Source organism: Crocuta crocuta, unplaced genomic scaffold (genome assembly GCF_008692635.1).
Source record: "Crocuta crocuta isolate KB4526 unplaced genomic scaffold, BGI_CrCroc_1.0 scaffold369, whole genome shotgun sequence".
NCBI classification, from domain to species: Eukaryota; Metazoa; Chordata; class Mammalia; order Carnivora; family Hyaenidae; genus Crocuta; species Crocuta crocuta.
Genome location: NW_027529441.1, coordinates 3,101,200 through 3,108,227, shown reverse-complemented (window position 1 = coordinate 3,108,227; position 7,028 = coordinate 3,101,200). Strand labels below are relative to the sequence as shown.

The 7,028-nt window shown below is 40.3% G+C and overlaps 1 non-coding gene across 1 annotated transcript; it reads left to right on the top strand.

The window, feature by feature from the left end:
* Positions 1 to 6,636: 6,636 nt before the first annotated feature.
* Positions 6,637 to 6,744, top strand: LOC144228409 (U6 spliceosomal RNA). The gene has a single exon (XR_013334186.1). It is a non-coding gene; the product is annotated as a U6 spliceosomal RNA (small nuclear RNA).
* The last annotated feature ends 284 nt before the right edge of the window (positions 6,745 to 7,028 follow it).

Below are 7,028 nucleotides of genomic sequence, written 5' to 3'. Positions count from 1 at the left end.
GAAGTTTGCAGGGAGGGAAGGAGACATTGAAAAGTGAACTGTACTGTGCTTTTATTTATTTGAAGATAGCACGGTTGGAGGGTTTGCAGATTGTTTCTTAGCATCTTCAGATGAGATGCAGATCACTGTTGTTGGTAGAGCTCAGAATAATAATGTTTCGGGAGCAAACTCGAGCCCCTTTTCACATATAACTCCCCTTTGTCACCTTCCATTTATGTATATACTATTAAAGCAGCAATGGACATGTTTAACCTTCTTTTTTGAAAAACTATTAGCTCAGCTGGTGGTCTCTATTATTTCCACATTTAGGCAATAAAGCAGTGCTTCTTTTTAAAAATCTGACTCTCTTTTTCAGTTAAGTTTGTTGCCAGATCTCCCAAAAAGACAGCTGAAGTCTATTAAATATGTTGATCACTATTATTTGTAGAAGGTGTTGGCAATCTTTTGCGCAGAGTGCAATGCTGCTGATGCATTTTTCTGACAATCTACAGATGAGACAAGATAATGGGGAGGGAACGTGAAGTTCGGTGTTGATGTGGAACTGGGAAATGACTCTCCTCCACTTTCATCCTTCTGCCTGACATCAATCAGAAAGCGGAGTAGCTCTTTAAAGTGTAAATACCAGAAGGGACCGTTAACCCTGTCTGGTCTCTGACACTGGGTCTGCCTTTCAGAAACCTTTCTGCAATATAGGAAACAATCACATGGAAAGACCAGGAGCCTAGGCCTGGCCCATTGGGCTGCTATCCCGAGTCACCACCTGCCTCTGGACAGTAGGGTCTCCGGCCTCGAAATCATCCAGAGGCGGCCCCAACCCCCAACGTTCCTGTGGTTTTATAGCATTATAATAGACAAGCTGACTCCCATATTTAAATGCATTCATTCTAGGGGCGCCTGGGGGACTCTGCTGGTTAAGCATCTGACTCTTGATTTCGGCTCAGGTCATGATCTCATGGTTTGTGAGTTCGAGCCCCACCTCAGGTTCTGCACTGATAGTTCAGAGATTCTCTCTCTCCCTCTCTCTCTCGGTCCCTCCCCTTCTCTCTCTCTCTCTCCCTCCTTCCCTCTCTCTCTCTCAAAAACTGAACTAAAAAAACTTTTTAAATAAAAAAATAAAAATAAATGCCTTCAATCTACAGGGACCAAGTATAGCAGAGGCACTTTGGGGGCTCTTGGATTTACTAATGGACAAAACAGACAGAATTAATGCCCTCAGGAAACTTGCTCTCTGGGAATTTTAATGCATTTCACCTTCAATTTGTTTTTCCTCATGAAATTACCAAGAAATTATTATTTCCACCATTTTGATGGTATACAACCACTTTAAGGTCATTACATACATCCTGAAATATGCTAACACAAGGTTGTAAACCATGACCTAAAAATAAAGTCCCTTCTATACATCATGCATTTCCAGATCCATAGTCTCTTAGCAAAACAGACCCTGAGAAATAAAGAAATGTACTGTCCACTCAAATGTGCTTGCTGAGAAATTTTTCTGTCAACATATTTCAAGTATTTTAGATATCCTTCAGACATCAATGTGTAAACTATTGTTCAATTTTTATCCATTATTCAAATAGGAAAACAAATATGTAGAAGTATATAAAAAGCTTTCTGGATATTTTGTGTGTACAAGGGGAAAGGGTTGATGTACACGGAATATATTTTAATTTTTCTTAATTTTATTTTATTTTATTTTAAAATTTATTTATGTATTCCAAAAGTGACAGAGACAGCAGGAGTGTGGGAGAGGCAGAGAGAGAGGGAGAGAAAGAGAAGCCCAAGCAGGCTTCACACTGTCAGCATGGAACCTGACTGGGCTCCAGCTCATGAAACTGTGAGATCATGCGCGGTTCGTGGGTTCGAGCCCCGCGTCGGGCTCTGTGCTGACTGCCAGCTCAGAGCCTGGACCCTGTTTCAGAGTCTGTGTCTCCCTCTCTCTCTGACCCTCTCCTGCTCACGCTGTCTCTCTCTCTCTCTCTCCTAGAAATAAATAAAAATATTAAAAAAAAAAAAAAGAAACTGTGAGATCATGACCTGAGCCAAAACCAAGAGTTAGACACTCAACCAACTGAGTCACCCAGGTGCCCCTAATGTTTTTCAACTTTAAATTAAAAAATAAAAATAAAGGTTTGTCCTTTTTCCTGAAGCTAATGTGTATTTAACATAATACTAAAAACAAGAACAGAAAAAAAGTCTAAATTAGATATTCACAGGTATCCTCATACGAAATTACAAGAGAGCAGGAAAGTAAGTTAACAGGCCCATCCTGACTCCATTCTGAAGACCTCAAAAGCTTCCTCCCTCTGAACTAGCTATTGCTAAACCACAGCATTTTCCTATTAAGCACAAATAAAGAAAACGACTCTCCCTTTTATGACTTTTTCACTGAGAATATGGGGTTGGTTACTCCGATATCACACTGAGGATTGGTGAAAATATTCCAAGCGCATCTAATTAAAAAAGACCTTCCTGAAATTACTATATTTGTATTTAACATCATTAGGGAAAAAAAGAAATATAAAATGCTACAGATAAAAAGAACTGGAATTACTCAGAAGAAGGGAAAAGCATTTCGAACAAATGTTTGTACTGTCTGAATAAAATGGGAGCAAAATTATCTTCATAACCTTCTTTTTCACATTTTGTGAGCTTGAAGAAAACCAAGTCTTCAATATGAAAAACAACTCTGTGAATAAAAATGGGATCTCTCACACTGTAGAACATGGCTTTATCTACACAGAACTTTCCATGATGGTGGAAATGTTCTAGATCTGTGCTGCCCCAATAAACTGGTCAATCACAACATGTGGCTATTTACATTTAAATTAACAGAAATGTGATGGGCATCGAGGAGGGCACTTGTGGGGATGAGCACTGGGTGTTGTATGGAAACCAATTTTACAATGAATTATATTTTTAAAAGTAATTAATTGATTAACCAAAATTCAATAAAATTGNCCCAATAAACTGGTCAATCACAACATGTGGCTATTTACATTTAAATTAACAGAAATGTGATGGGCATCGAGGAGGGCACTTGTGGGGATGAGCACTGGGTGTTGTATGGAAACCAATTTTACGATGAATTATATTTTTAAAAATAATTAATTGATTAACCAAAATTCAATAAAATTAATAATTCAGCTCTTTAGTCACAGTAGCCACATTTTAAGTGCTTAATAGCAACATGGGGCCAGTGGCCACCATATTGGACAGTACAGTTCTAGAACCTAGGAAAGATGGCTAGGTATGCAGTGAAAATATGTATTCAAAGCTTGTCAAATGAGGGTGGAAAAGGAAAATGTTTCCCAAAAATTGTCCATGGTATGAGAAAGTAAGTCCACTTTGTATCATCTGGGGGATTTTTTCCCTCTTTCCATCACATTTCAGCCAATAATTAAAACAACTTAGCAATACTTTTCATCCCAAAGCCTTAGGCAAATTCTCAAGTCTTCCTCTGAAGAATTCTCTCAATATGGCTTTACACAACCTGTCTACAGAAAACACACTTCCCAAATACCCAACGTACGTTTTTCATGTGAATTTACTTTTCTGGTTCTTTGAGTATAATTATAATGGAAATTCCCCCTACATAAAGCCTATCACTATCTTAGCAACCACACTTTCCAAGTCTATTCCCACAAAGCAGATTTCTCTATTTAGTTTTGTCTATTTCTGCAACCCAGACAACACAAAAAGATTTTCAAACTGTCAAGAAAGATGAAAGTAGACAAAGTCCCTGATTGTACAGGTAAGCCTCTGGAATGCCTTTCCTTCTCTGTGAGAGCTGGCATAAAGCAGGAATTCAAATGACCCCAGGTTAATATTTGAAGGCGGGTTGGCCAAATTTCTGCCTAGGTTTCAGTCAATGGGTATCATACTACACATAGAGATGATAGAGTTCATTCATAAATTAATCCATGCAAAATATATCGGCACAGACTGTAGTTTGAGGGGCTTTTGTGTGAAAGAAGAGATACCCTTAAGCAGTTTCAGTTTCATATTCAAGGACTTCACTCAACAGCTTAGCATAGAATTAAGGTGAGGCTAGAAGCTATCCAAAGCACCCTTCCATCTCTACCTGCCCCAGAAGAAGTTTACCAGGATGAATTACTGGAAATTATTTGCTGTATTCCTCTGGGATTTGCTCCAGTCTGGATAGGTGGGAAGTAACCTAGCAGGTCAATTCCCTCAAAGGAATCCCTTGAAGAAGCAAAACAGTCTGAGGTCTCTTAGAGCTCAGGTCTGCCTGAAAGTAGCCTTGAGAAGCTCATGTTTGCTGATATTCACACTTGTCACCATTATCTACATCTAAGCCATCTTTCACTAGGGACCAGACATTAGCAAATGGCCTCAAGTGGACTATATGTGGAATTAGCACCCATGGGACCTGATTAATGATTATTGATATTGATTATATATATATTAATAAATGTATTGACTTCTTAAAGAGATATATTTTAATGGTTTATTTATTTTTAGACAGAGAGAGACAGAGCATGAGCAGGCGAGGGGCAGAGAGAGAGGGAGACACAGAATCACATCAGGCTCCAGGCTCTGAGCTGTCAGCACAGAGCCCAATGCGGGGCTTGAACCCACGAACCGTGAGATCGTGACCTGAGCCAAACTTGGATGCTTAACCAACTGAGTCACCCAGGTGCCCCATAAATATATCGACTTCTTGAGAATTCATTGCATATGTTTAATGCATATCGTTACAGCCAGGACACTGTCATAAATACATAAATGTATATGTACATGATCTCTAATACAATTACTAATATAATTTATTCCCTAAGCTGGTTGTTTGGTTAATAGGCACATGCTTTGCTCCCAAGATACCTAAAGAGCATTTTCTCCATTACCTTCATACTTACTGGGACAGTTCTGAGCACAATTCCAACCCCAAACTCTTATCTCAATCCAGATGGATCCCATGGGAAGAAATAAGATTTAAAAACTGAGGGGCGTCTGGGTGGCTCATATGGTTAAGCATTCAAATTTGGTTCAGGTCATGATCTCATGGTTCATGGGTTCAAGCCCCATGTCGGGTTTTGTGCGGACAACTCAGAGCCTGGAGGCTGCTTTGGATTCTGCACCTGTCTGTCTGTCTGTCTGTCTCTCTCTCTCTCTCTCTCTCTCAAAAATAAATAAACATTTTAAAAATTTTTAAATAAAAATAATGTAAAAAAATTAAAAATGAGATATGCCCAGGTCAACATCATGATTAGCCTGATCTACAGTATCAAGCTCAACAGTCAGTCCCCTACTGCATCCAATCCAACATTTTACCTCCAAAAAAGATGACATAGGACCATAATCGAAGTATGTGTGGAACACAGCAGCATTTAGGGAGAACAAAAGATGGAAGGCAAAGTGTATACACGGGTTCAAAGACTCCATACAGAATCTTCCTCAGAGGGACATCAGGCCCAGGTTTAAAGCAGATGTTGGCAAACACTGGCCCAGAGCCAAATCTGCCTGCCTGCTTTCGTAAATAAAGTTTTATTGGAACACGGCTATGCCCACTGGTATATGTATTGTCTGTGACTGCTTCAGGCGAACAGCAGCAGAGCTGTGATAAAACCCATGCGGCCCAAAAAGCTGCAAATATTTACTATCTGGACCTATAGCGAAAACTTTTGCTGGCCCCAGGTTTAGAGTTTTAGATTTTACTGACAATGGTCCTTACTGGAGTTCCCTGAAGCAACTACTTTGAAAATGAATGGGGGGCAGACCGCATGGTATCCATACCTCTACCCATTACAGAGTAGCACGTGACCCACAATCTGAAAGGCAGCTCTCAGTCTTATCGCCGTTTCTGCGAGTTCTAAGAATAACTATTACTTTAACATGTGGTAAACTTATCTTTAGGAACTTGAAAGAAGACTGGGAACATCTCTGAAGCTTAATTCCAAATATGTTTAAATCCAAGTTGGGGTTCTCCAAGTGGGTAGCTAGAATAAGAATGTATTTGCCTAGGGGCCTTTCAAGGGGATGTTGCTGATTGGTACTTTGTAGCCCAGGCCATGGGAGTGAGCTTGAAAAACAGGCATAATTGCTTTTCCAAGTTTGCACCATAAATAATCATTTTTTAAAAGGTTCCAGTAACTTAGCCACTAGAAAAAAAGAAAAAAGGCAAAAAAAAGGAAAGCAGGACAATGATGCAGTGGTTTTGCTCTAAAATCATCATGTTCAATGCCATGCTGCCATCTGCAGTATTTTGGTATTTTCACCCAAGCACAGGGTTTTTAATGAGCGCTACCACTTGTGTCTGTGATAATGAGGGAGAGGAGCTAAGCCAGTGTAACAGGAAGAGGACACTGCAGACCAAAATTTTACCTTTGGTCATGGGGTTCCTTCCAGCACACATACCACCGTCGTTAAGTCCGTCCTGATTCCTGAACATGTGTGTGAACTATAGCGATGTTACAGAGGAGAATGGATTAGTGTGCCATGTGCCATACTGTCAGAAGGGTCACAAAACTGTTCAGAAATGCTGTAGTTCAGTGTCTGCTCACACTCACGCAAATGCGGTCGCAAAGGCTGAGTGCGCTGTGACCGTCAGTCCCAAGCAGCCAACTTTTTGAGAAAAGCTCTGGTAAACTTGGGGATTAAAGAATCAAAGGCGAGCACCAGTTCAGCAGCACACATACTAAAACTGGAATGACACAGAGAAGTTTAGCACGGTCCCTTTGCCAGGAGGAAGCGCAAATTCCTGAAGTGTTCCATATTTAAGAAAAAAAAAAAAGAATCTAAGGGGATGTGTTGGTTTCCTGGGGCTGCTGTAACAAAAGACCACAGACTGGGGGCTTCAAGAGCAGAGAATTATTATCCCACAGCTCTAGAGGCTCAGAAATCTAAGATCAAGGTATACACAGTGTCGACTGCTTTAGAAGGCTCTCTCTTGGCTTCTCTCTCTGTGTCCACAGGGTCTTTCCACTCTGTCTGTCTGGGCCCTAATTTCTTCTTTTAAGGACACCAGTCATTAAATTGGGGCCCACCCCAATCGCCTTTTTCAA